The sequence below is a fragment of the Petromyzon marinus genome, unplaced genomic scaffold (assembly GCF_048934315.1).
Source record: "Petromyzon marinus isolate PM22_M1 ecotype Great Lakes invasive population unplaced genomic scaffold, UKy_Petmar_22M1.pri1.0 PM_G_Scaffold_67, whole genome shotgun sequence".
In the NCBI taxonomy this organism is placed as follows: domain Eukaryota; kingdom Metazoa; phylum Chordata; class Hyperoartia; order Petromyzontiformes; family Petromyzontidae; genus Petromyzon; species Petromyzon marinus.
In genome coordinates, this window is record NW_027423021.1 from 834,245 (window position 1) to 847,694 (window position 13,450).

At 43.0% G+C, this 13,450-nt stretch overlaps 1 long non-coding RNA gene across 1 annotated transcript; it reads right to left on the reverse strand.

Moving 5' to 3' along the window:
• Positions 1–9,875: 9,875 nt before the first annotated feature.
• Positions 9,876–11,612, reverse strand: LOC142920115 (uncharacterized). The gene is made up of 3 exons (XR_012938676.1): positions 11,554–11,612; positions 11,208–11,273; positions 9,876–10,112 (listed from the first exon to the last, which is right to left on the reverse strand). It is a non-coding gene; the product is annotated as an uncharacterized LOC142920115 (long non-coding RNA).
• Between the last annotated feature and the right edge of the window lie 1,838 nt (positions 11,613–13,450).

Here is a 13,450-nt window from a genome sequence, read left to right on the forward strand (position 1 = left end):
AAGCAGGTAAAGTGACGTCACTTCTGGGGTAAGAGACACACCCCTCCCATAATGAGCGGCTCTGTAACTGAATAAATTATGTTAATGTTAACTGGCCATATGTCGAGGGATGGGGCGTGGCTGCTAACCCCGACGGCTTCAACGGATACATCATGTTAATGAACCACCGTCACTGGGCGTAGCTTTGCCCAAATAAGGATTGCCACTGGATTGATATCTGCAGTGACCCAAGGGGAGGTGACGTCACGCTCAAGAGCGCCGTGGACGGGGTTGGGGGAGTGAGAATACCTTGGTGACATGACGTCACTAGCGAGGTACACCTCCCGCTGGCACTTCATGCCGATGAGGTCATGCTGAGTGGTGACGTCACAGAGCGGGTATGGAGTTTAAGTTGATTTAGATTCATTTTCCATTGCCCCCTCCCTTGGGTGCGTGAACTCAGCAACAACAACGTGGACATTATTGTGTGTACGTACACACACAGTGTGTGTGTACGTACACACTGTGTGTGTGTGTAGTGTACGTACACACACACACACATTTGAGGCTGAGTCGACCTAGGGGAGGCCCAGAACCGGTTCAAATAATCGTCACTGGGTGTTGGCTGTGAGCGGGAATCAAACTCGGGTCGTTATGTTCGTAGTACAGTGCACTAACCGCTAGACTACCACCACACACGTTACACACACACACGTTACACACACACATTACACACACACACGTTACACACACACAGTACACACACACAGTACACACACAGTACACACACACACGCACGGTACACACACACGCACGTTACACACACACAGTACACACACACACAGTACACACACGCACGGTACACACACACAGTACACACACACACAGTACACACACACACGGTACACACACACACAGTACACACACACACAGTACACACATACAGTACACACGCACAGTACACACACACGGTGCACACACACGCACGACACACACACACGCACAGTACACACACACGGTGCACACACACACACGCACAGTACACATACACGGTGCACACACACGCACGACACACACGTCACAGTACACACACACACTCACAGTACACACGCACAGTACACACGCACAGTACACACACACGGTACACACACACGCACAGTATACAAACACATTATACACACAGTACACACACACAGTACACACACACGCACGATACACACGCACAGTACACACACGCACAGTACACACACACACACGCAGTACACACACACACGGTGCACACACACGCACGGTACACACGCACGGTACACACACACACGCACAACACACACAGTACACACATACACGGTGCACACCCACACAGTACACACACACGCACAGTACACACACACAGTACACACACACGCACAGTACACACACACACAGTACACACACACGGTACACACACGCACGGGACACACAGTACACACACGTACGCACGGCACGCCCACCCTCCTTCAGTCACGTGACTAAGGTTGCCGCGCCGCCCCGTCTCCCGAGGTGACCTCTTGGCTCTCTCGTCTCTCCTCGACACGTAGATTCATTTCTTACTCTTACCTAGAAACGTCATTGTCTGTCTGTCTGTCTCTGTGGACGCAGCTTGCGAGGAATTGTACTCACAAACTGTGGGGTTTACGTTTCAAATAAAGTGCCCAGATACCACGCGATAAGCCCCGTGGTGAGCCAGTCCTATTCCTATTTCCAATCCGTCAACATGAAAGTAGTTAAATTAACAATTTATTACTAATCTCCATATATATCAAAGGCAAAGTTGTGAATGTGTGCGTCTGTTCAAAATGTTTAGCGTACTTCCCGACACGCACCAAGCTTGAAATGTGCCATGTGGGTAATTTCCAGACTGTACACCATGCAAACATAAAATACACTTGTATATATTTTTTGGGGGGGGGCGCGCAATAATGTATAAGCATGAAAACACCACGATACATAGGACTTACTTTGATTAGAATCTTGGAATTGATTGTGTACATGTTGAAATTGGTAAATGTTCATGATTCTGAGAATATGTGTAATTCTGAGCATCATAATGACCATATTGGAATTGTCATCATGAATGGGGGTACAATAATTTTTTTTTATAATAGGAATGCGGTTTTGAGCATGACTTGATATTTCAGACTCATTTATGACAATAGATTCACGATTAAATTGCGATTTTGTTTTGCTCATCAATCAGGATACTGTTAAGGATGCGCATGCCCATAAATTGTTGAAATGACTAGAAATGCAAGTTGTGTATACTCTCCAACCCCATTCCTCTACCTACCCATTCCCTTGACGGGCTCCGTGCCCACTTAAACCCATGGCGGTGATGATTCCACCTCTCGCTGTAACAATCAAAGCACCTCCAACTTCTGAATACAAAGGTGCTGGTTGGTGCAACGCCAAAACACATCGTCAACGTCGCTCCCAAGCCCGCCCTACGTTAGTTACATCGTCAGAATCAACAAAAGAAAAAGTTCCACAGAGGAAACTAAAATTACATTACGCAATCCCCAAAGCTGCACGCGGTATGCTACACGACTCGGAGAACAACGTCAGACTTCAAGACTTGCATCGCCATCATCATCATTCTTCCTCTCCACAAGTCATCGCACGTCAATATTCAACAAGTTGCACACACGTGCAAGTAACCTCTCGACCCGCCACCTGCACAGTTAACTCGATCAGACCCGGGGGTCAAATTAAAATTGTGTCTTTGGTGACGTATTACAATCGTTGTCAATGATATAATTCGATGCACGTACAGCAACTGCTGTACGTGCATCGAATTATATCATTGACAACGGCGTCCGCTTTTGCGATATCTGCGTGTGGTCTTTTAATTATATAGATAAGTAGTCAGTTCATTAGTAGGGGGTTCCTCTATAAGGAATTGTAATTGTAAAATGTATTACTTAATAATACGCTTCCAGGCCTCACTTAGCTTGTAGCAGTCAGAGCAGTTAAAATGACTGTACATGTAAAATAAATTTTATTAAAACAATTTAATTTAACGTAGGTATAAAATAAATGTAATTTAAATAAAATCAATGTAATTTATTTAAAAAAATGTATTTAAATAAAATAATTAAATTTAATAAAAATTAAATTTAATAAAAATTAAATTTAACGTAGGTATAAAATAAAATTAATTTAAATAAAATAATGTGATTTATTTAAAAAAATTAATTAAACGTAGGTATTAAATAAAATAAATGTAATTTAAATAAAATACATTTAATTTATTAAAACATTTACTTTAACGTAGGTATAAGATAAAAGAAATTTAAATAAAAAAATGTTTATAAAAAAATTTAACGTAGGTATAAAATAAATTTTATTTAAATAAAATAAATGTAATTTATTAAAAATTTATAAAATTAATTTTAATAAATTTAGTTTATTAAAAATTTCAATTTTATTTTACGTGGGTATGAAATAAAATAAATTTAAATAAAATTTAATTGATTACAAAATTAAATTTAACGTAGGTGTAACATAAAATAAATGTAATTTAAATTATTAAAAATATTCATTCATAAAAAAATACGTAGGTATAAAATAAGTTTCAATTAACTTAATTAAAAATTTAAATAAAATTTAACGTAGGTATAATATAAAATGTGATTAAAATAAATCAATACAAAAAATCCCTACCTCCGTGACTTTACCGAAAGACGCAAAGAGTGTGGACCCACGTGACATCAAGGCTGTCCTAGTCTAGGCAAGGCCTCAGGGTGTACCGGGCCTTTCACAACAACAGCAGCAGCAGCAACAACAACGGTTCCCTTGAGAAAATACTTTTAAAAAAAGTCAACGTAGCTTACCATGATACTCGCGAACTTTAATGATTAAAATAATTAAAACAAAACTGAACACTCACACGCACATTGGCGCGCGGCGTTCAGCGTGCAGGGCATTAAAAATGGTAGCGTCCTCCCGCGATCTGATTGGTCGCAGCGTGCCAAAGTGGGGAGGGGAGGAGGGCCAGCGATCCGATTGGTCGAGAGGCAAATCTGGGAGCGTCTCCGGCGATGGTGCGCAGCGATTGGTCAACGGTTGTCCTATGCTAATTAATTTTAATCTGTATGCTAATGTACTATATTTATCCATACTCATTAAGTTTAATGTTTATCCTAAATTAGTAAAAATTTTATGCTCGTTTAGTTAACATTCTATGATAGTATCGTTATATTTTTTTTATGCTATAACAGCAGTGCATACTGGCTGTCGTGGTACCTGCTATAATTACAGCAGTGCATACTGTGGTGGTACCTGCTTTCACTACAGCAGTGCATACTGACTGTGGTGGGACCTGCTAAGGTTACAGCAGTCCATACTGCTTATATGCTTTATCACGTGTCGTGAATGTGATAGTTTCATCCCAGAAATGGTGTCCTTGACCGGCCCAGAGCAGACATTTCACTTTGCCTTAGAACCTGAGGTGGCACAGCATTAGCAATTCCAAGTTCGTTATGTGACCAATAGCAACGAATTATGTGGCAAGCATTTGAAATGAGTAGGTTATGATGTACTGTACTTCACTCTTATCGACCATTAACATAAGTCTGTGTTACTGGCGTTGTGCTGCCTTGGCCGGTACCAACTTCTTCTTTGACCACGTGGCCCACGCAGATGAATGGTCTACGCGAGTCGAGCGACCGATGGAGAAGACCTATGGGGGCACGCGGCGGGAGACTCTCAGGCGAAATCGTGGAAGTCGCGTGACAGAAGCCACGAGTGGAGGATAGATGCATGCTGGCAAGACGTCGTCTTCAGTTTAATTTAAGTTTCATGTGTCAGGTGTAGAGCCCTGTGAACCGTGCGGCCCTTGACTCGGGTGCAACCGCAACAAAACAAAAACGTGAACAAGAAACATCTTAAAGTGACTACGCGCAAAGAGAAAAATCCAGGAAAAAAACAGCAGAGTCTTCCAGATAAAAACAACCGTGTTTCAACGCTGCGTGCAAAAATCCCAGTGGGATGCAAGTCAAACAATAACAACCATAAGACAATTTAGATTAAAGTTATCAGGCTAACTCTGTACTACAACAAACGTTTTCAAAATCACCAAAACAAAGCTACAAAAAACAATAGGCGAGGCCATAACCGATTCAGACAATCGTCACTGGTCTTTGCCGTGAACGGGGAAGCAAGAGAACTGTTTGGTCTGATCAATTAATGCTGTTGAATCAGAGATGATTTTGTTCGTTTTGGTAACCAGGCTGTTGGTGGGATCTCTTTTTATTTTTGTATAGCTGCCATCGTTGAGTAGTTCTTGAATTTTGTTATATTTTTTGTCCATGATGACAGTGGCATTGCCCTTGTCGGCTGAGAGGACGACAATATCTCCCTTTTTTAATTGAGATAATTCAAATCACCTCTCCAACAAAATATCGGATCCACACACCGAAAAGATAGACGTCAACAAAGTCGTAATTAATCGCAGTAACAGTTCCATTTCTGATGGTCTGAAATTCGTTTTAGCTAAAGGTCTAAACTTTGCTGTCACACCGAGACACATACCGGTTAATAATATCATTGCCCATGTCGACATTGCACTCAAGGGCTTGAGTCACATCTCTGCAGACGTAGCAAGATCTGAAATCGCTAAGTTGCCACCTAACATCAGCAAAGATGAACGCTTGGAATTAGTAGTGTATAATAGTGTATATTGTAGTGTATAGTAGTGTATATTGTAGTGTATAGTGTAGTGTATAATAGTGTATTGTATAGTAGTGTATAGTATAGTGTATAGTAGTGTAGTGTATAGTAGTGTATAGTGTAGTGTATAGTGGTGTATATTGTAGTGTATAAGTGTATAGTCTAGTGTATAATAGTGTATATTGTAGTGTATAGTAGTATATATTGTAGTGTATAAGTGTATAGTGTAGTGTATAATAGTGTAGTGTATAATAGTGTATTGTAGTGTATAGTAGTGTATAGTGTAGTGTATAGTAGTGTATAGTGTATTGTATAAGTGTTTAGTGAAGTGTATAGTGTAGTGTATAGTGGTGTATATTGTAGTGTATAAGTGTATAGTGTGGTGTATAGTGTATAGTAGTGTATAGTGTATTGTATAGTGTATAATAGTGTTTACTGTAGTGTAAGGTGTAGTGTATAGTAGCGTAGTGTATAGTAGTGTAGTGTATAGTGTATAGTAGTGCAGTGTATAGTAATGTAGTGTATAGTGTAGTGTATAGTTTAGTATACTAGTTATCACGTGACTAGTGTAGCTAGCCAGGTGGTGACCACACTCGTGCGTGCATCTCCACTCGTCCGTGTTTGCAAGTAAGCGCTCGTGTGTGTATGTGCACCCGCGTGTTTGTTTGTGTCTGTATGTACGCACACTGTTGCACATGGTTCGCTCGTGTGGGTGTGTAGTGGAACGCACTGCTCATGAAAACATTGCCTCGTTACGCGGTAAATGATGCGGCACGACAGGAGGGAACTGCAGGGATGAGGCTCTCCGCTCTTGGTGCTGTGAATTAAAACAGCGGCAGAGTGGAGAATCCTGTCCCTACAGCTCGTAGCTGTGACGGAGCGAGAGTGATCAGCGGACAGCCACCATGGTTGCCAGGTAAGGGGAGACTTCACCCGGAACTCTCCTCCACACGTGTTCCCCGTGAACATTGTTGCAATAAACGTACGATCAGGAATCTTTAAAATATCCGACCTTTGTTGTTCTGCAACAATATTAACGCTCAAACTCGTATCGAACTCTTCATGAATTCACTTGGTCAAACAGTTCAGGTACTCGGCAAAGCATTTCACCACCCGGTATGCAACAAACAATCTACTCCAAATCAACACCAAAATGTCAAATTATCATCCACCATTGACTTCCACATCGATGGAAGCCATTTGCCACGACGTCCAAGCCATTAAACACCGGAACAACGAACGTGCTATTCAAGTACATCTTGAAACCCATTATCTGAAGTAGTTGGTATTAAAAAATAACTAAATAACAGAAACACGTTTACAATATTGAGCGAAGTTATAGTCACGGACTTTTTCCAACTTTAGCTCAACAGGACCACAAAAGCTTAAATATGTGGTTCATAATAAATGAATCATTCTGATTGAAATCATGACCTGGCCAAACACTTTTCGATTTCAACATCACCTTATAAAAGAATAACATTTTAAATATAAGCGCACAACTTTATCTATGTGATGAGCGCTGCACTTTCCGTTGTTTTCATGCAGGGGGCGCTGCAAACCTACGCACCCCCTGCATGGACGACGGAGGCGCAGGGACAGACGTTCGATTACGATGGAATCGATCTGCAGACGGCGGTCTTCTCGCACAACCAGCTCCGTGTCGCCTTATCTCGATCCCGCAATCCCAAACAGGTGAAAGTCCGCATCGAACCGAACCCCCGACAAGGCCATCTACTTAACGACGAGAGAAAATTCACACGAAATGTCCTTTTCAATGAAGTCTTCCACATGTAAATTGATACAAGCTTTTAATTAAGTAAAATCATCTAATTCAAAACACAACACAATCCAAATACGTTTCATTTTAAAACTTCAAAACGGAGCATGGGGTACTTGCGTGAATGCGTCCTTCGTGTGCAAATGTTGTGACTTTCCTGGCCTGAAGGCCGTCAATGTGTTGGACCCTTATTGGTGCACAGCGTCTCAACAACAGCAGTGGGGTTTGCTTCAACCGATAGGTAAAGAACATCCAGACGTGAATCAGCAAGGTCCATTTCTAGTCCCAGTTAGACAAAATCTACGTCAACACGTAAGACAAAACTACAATTCGTGTTGTAGAGAATGTACCTCCTCCTATACGTGTAACCTTTAAGTGGTATGCCTTGTAACTGATGAATGATCCGAGCGTACTACCTATTTCAAAGACAATGAGTTGCTCCAGATGCTTCGTGGAACACAAAAACACCGTTTGACCTGTATCACAAGAACAACGGGTCTCACCTGAGTTCTCTGTACAGGTTACTTTCAAACACACACACACACACACTTTGTCCTAACATCACTTGTTCAATGTTTGACCCTTATAGATCAAATGTTACAAGTATGCACAACACCAGACAAGTATACATTCTAAATTATTGACAGGCATATTAACAAAATTGGATTACTGCAGTGAAATATACTGCATCACGTTACATCGTATTAACAAGCTTTTTAAAAAAGTGGCACAGTCTGCTTCACAGTGTATGTAAAACATACTATTGTGTCATTCAAAACGAGTAGGCCATTGCATGCTGGCGTCTGAGTGAAAATGTAGCAAATTCTAAACATTACCTACAAACTACACAACTGAGATGACACAACAATCATCGCCCCCTACTGACAGGCTCTTTTTTTCGATTTAACGCTTTCGTGACTGCAAGGATTCATCTTCTTTGGTTCTTTCGGTAAAGTCACGTAGAATCTTAGCAGCGTTCATTGTAGCTCTGTCGTCCCGACAGGTTTGTTCCTTTCACCTGAAGGCCACTTGTGTTGTGGCCGAAACGTCGTGAGAATTTTATTGTTTTATTTTATTATTTTATTCTCATTCTACGTGACTTTACCGAAAGAACCAAAGAAGATGACAGGCTCTTGTCGACATGCAGGCCGGTGCAGGGCCACCACCTTGTGCCACACAGGGGCAGCTGCTACTTTGGGATGCTCTTCGAGCGTTTGAGATGAGATACAAAACTCCGAGTTGCTGATGCGATTAAGCAAGCACCATGTAAAAGCAATAATTATGATAACATAGTGAATGCTTGGGAGCTTATTGGCTCTTGTTCCTGGTTAGAGATCTACCCAACAAACGGGCCCACAAAGACTGGCCGCTCTTACTCTGCAGGATGAACCTAGAAACTGATGTTCAACTTCACGTTCTTGTCATTAAAGGCCTGTGACAAAGGTGTATCTATTGTAGCGACATCGTCTCTGGCTTACACATCTACCGGGTCTCCACTTTGTATTGTCTAGGAGCAAGTCCACCCACACCTCCACTTCCACAAACTGCTGGGAGTTGCCTCACTCTGCCTCAGTCAGAATTCTCCTCCTGCTTTACGATGTGAAGCTCCCATTTTGGAGTTGAATCTTCATCTTCACATTTTACCTTCACTTCTTCGCTCATCACTTCTTCACATTTCACCATCACCTCTTCATATTTCATCTCGATACCTTTAAAAGTGTCGAAGCTGGGATTTTCGTCCGGTTCTTGTTTCATGAGGGATGCGCTCATTGCGGCACTTTGACTTTCACAAGCTGATTTCAGACTCCGACTCCGCTCCTTGTGGATATTCCGATGCTTTTGTGTTCTCTGGTGTCTTCGAAGAGTTGATGAATCTGCAAACGGCTTCCCGCACAGAGTACACTTGAAGGGTTTCTCTCCCGTGTGTGTTCTCTGGTGTACTTTAAGATGTGATGACTGTGCAAACGCCATCCCGCACATAGTGCACTTGAAGGGTTTCTCTCCCGTGTGTGTTCTCTGGTGTGTTACAAGATGCCATGAATCTGAAAACGCCTTGCCGCACAGAGTACACTTGAAGGGTTTCTCTCCTGTGTGTGTTCTCTGGTGTTTTTTAAGAGCAGATAACCATGAAAATGCCTTCCCACAAACACTGCACTTGAAGGGTTCCTCTCCCGTGTGTGTTCTCTGGTGTTTTACAAGATTACATGACTGTGTAAACGCCATCCCGCACATCGTGCACCTGAAGGGTTTCTCTCCCGTGTGTGTTCTCTGGTGTTTTACAAGATCAGATGACTGTGCAAATGCCTTCACGCACACACTGCACTTGAAGGGTTTCTCTCCTGTGTGTGTTCTGTGGTGTTTTTTAAGAGTAGATAAATCTGAAAATGGCTTCCCACACACACTGCACCTGAAGGGTTTCTCTCCCGTGTGTGTTCTCTGGTGGTTCTGAAAAACTGATGGCCATGCAAATGCCTTGTTACACACAGTACATTTGAAGGGGTTCTCTCCTGTGTGACTTCTCTGGTGCCGTGTCAGATTTCCAGTCCGATCCGTGCTGTATGCACGTTGGTCGCATTGTTGACTTGTCGTACCAAGCTGCGCTGAGTGCCTTTGCTCCATCAGAACAATTCTGCAGAGGAAGCGTCAGCTGCAGACAGAAAAAAAGAATATCCACACCATCTACACGTCAGGCACAGAGGAATGCACATCTGACTTACACATCTATACTTATTAATATATTCATGATGTAATGAAAAGTTTCTCAAATTCATCAGATTTGATGAACCTGCAAACGCCTTCCCGCACAGAGTGCACCTGAAGGGTTTCTCTCCACGGGCTGTTATGGCACACAATGAGAGGGAAAATGTCATTAATATGCCTGGAAGCCTTCATATCTTCCAGATGAATGTTAACTCAAAACTCTAAGCACACAATTTCGGCTGTCTGACTACAAAAGGAATATTTATGAAAGCTAAATTCAGCTGACATAGCAAAGGGTGTTGAAAACAATACTATTTGTGTTTTGCATAAATGCATGAATTAATGTTCAATCGCAACTTAGAGGTGTGAATCCAGGCTCAGATGTCCTTGAATGCTGGGGATGAACAGTTCCGACTTCAGCTGAATGTGTGTGCTGTGTTCACCTGTTTCCATTCTTATAAAGAGTTCCAGAGTAAAACAAAAATATATTGTTTTGATATAACCTCCGTGTTCAACAGAGTTAATAGACTTTACTGCAAACACAAACTTGACACTGTCACACACTGCCATGAGTAAACAGGTGGTGGTGTGACCAGAACCATGCCTGGCCACCTTCATCTGCTCAGCATTAATTCTTCCTCACTCCACCAAGTAATTAATCGAGGATCAATCAACATAGCCGAGGCTATCCGTGTCTCTGTCTCTCTCTCCCCGTGGTGAAGGTGTTCCCCTCCACACATTCAGAGTCAACAGCGGCACGCGCTTAGCGTCTTTGACCGATAGATACATTGACGCACGTATTGTTGGTTCTTTCAGTAAAGTCACGTAGATAGAAAATAAAAATAACAGATTAAATTCAATAAGATAAAGACCACTTGTGTTGCGATCGAAACGTCGTGGGTTTTTAGCTTTATTTTAATTTTTTTATTATTTTTATTTTATTTTCTATCTACGTGACTTTACCGAAAGAACCAAGAATATTAATTCCTGCAGTCACCAAAGTTTTAAGTCAAAACATTCACACACGTTGACAAAGCCTCACCTTGTGTTGTTGTGGGCAGGTCGCTTCTGATAACAAGAGCGGTATAGCAGCTCAAGCGGGCTTGGCCTGCTAACAAAAGAAAATAAAAACTGCGTGAATATTTACAATAAAAAAGTTACAAAGTGGCGAGCCGGGTGAAGACAAATTAAACTTAAGCGAGATAATTAAAGTGAATGCAATCAGGCGAGGGCAAGAGGCAAGGCCCCGCATGGCTAGGCCCAGCGTTGTAAAGTTCCAACCTGAACATCGATTCCCATGCTCGCTGCTACTTAACTGACATCCCTACGAGAGAGAGGCTCTACCTTGGTAAACAACAACAACCACCACCACCATGAGAATTTCTCACCTCGGATTTCAGTGCAAGCGCGGATCGGCAGCCTCCTGTTCCCTCGCGACTGCACGCGGGTAAACAGGTAACATGACGTCACTTCCGGGGCGAGAGACACGCCCCTCCCACAATGAGCAGCTCTGTAACTGAATAAATTATGTTAATGAGTCCGGGACATATGTCGAAGGATGGGGCGTGGCTGCTGAACCCGTCGCAATAAACTCTCGACGGCTTCAACGAATACATTATGTTAATGACCCGCTAGTCACTGGGCGTACCCTTTGTCCAAATAAGGATTGCCACTGGATTGATATCGGCAGTGACCCAAGCGGAGGTGACGTCACGCTCAAGAGCGCCGTGGACGGGGTTGGGGGAGTGTGAATACCTTGGTGACATGACGTCACTAGCGAGGTACACCACCCGCTAGCACTTCATGCCGATGAGGTCATGCTGAGTGGTGACGTCACAGAGCGGAGATGGAGTTTAAGTTGATTTAGATTCATTTTCCATTGCCCCCTCCCTTGGGTGCGTGAACTCGGCAACAACAACGTGGACATTATTGTGTGTAGAGTGTGTGTGTGTACACACTGTGTGTGTATGTACGTACAGTGTACGTACAGTGTACGTACATACACACACAGCGTGTACATACACACACACAGTGTGTACGTACGCACAGTGTGTACGTACGCACAGTGTGTACGTACGCGCAGTGTACGTACGCACAGTGTGTACGTACAGTGTGTACGTACACACTGTGTGTGTGTGTATGTACACGCTGTGTGTGTGTGTAGTGGAGGGCAAAGGTCTTGCATTGGCCAGTCATCTGAGTCAGTCGAACCATGGCATCTTATCATCAATTAATTTTTTTTAAATGTATTATTTTTACTTGTTATTTGTATTACATTTTTTTATTTTTTAATCTTTTATTTTATTTTTTGTTTTCTATCTACGTGACTTTACCGAAAGAACCAGGAATATGGTAGCGCATTCTCTATTTGTTGCAGAGATTCAAAGTTCAAATCCGACAGGCACACCTGGCTACCCCAGGAACATTCACCACATTATGCGCTGTTCTGCTTCACAGCGGATGTCAAACAGAGTATTGTGTCACTCACAACGCACAGGTCCATTGCATGCTGGTGTCACGGTCAAAAATTGTGGTTAATTCCAAAACATTATCCAGAAACTCCACAGGGAGATGACGCGTCAATGATCGCCCCCTACCGACAGAATCATGCCAGGTGCAGGCCGGTGGAGGGCCACCTTGTGCCACACAGGGGCAGCTGCCACTTAGGGGCGCCCTTCGATTGTTTGAGATGAGATTCGATACGAAACACCGAGTTGCTGGGGCAATTAGGCAAGCGACTTGTGAGTGCAAATATTGTTTATAACGTAGTGAATGCTTGGGAGCTTAATTGTACCTCGCTCCTGCTCACAGATTTACCCAGCCCACAGAACTTACATATGAAAAGCTAATGGTCAGTGAGGTCAGCAGCACTGTAGGTTCTGGTGTCAAGGACATGGGCCTGCATTCTCTGGTCCACTGCTATATAGTCCAGCGGATGTTCTTGCTTGGACCCGGCGTGAATCCATGATGTTGTCTGGATGCACAGATGCCAGAACAGCGTGTTGGCAATGACAAGCCCACAGGCTGCACAGAAGTCTAACAGCCTCCTACCGTTGTTATTGAGTTGATCTGGCCCATGCCTTCCAATCGCTCCAGACCAGGTGCCAGCATCATCACCAACTCGGGCATTGAAGTCACCCAACAAGATGACTCTATCCCGAGGGGCCACTTTTAGCTAACACCTGTGACAGGTCATAGAAGGAATCTGAATCCACGGGCTTGCCTGCATCCCTCCACTGATGTTCGTCTTCGGTGGGGGCGTAAGCAGCCACCACCACCACCATT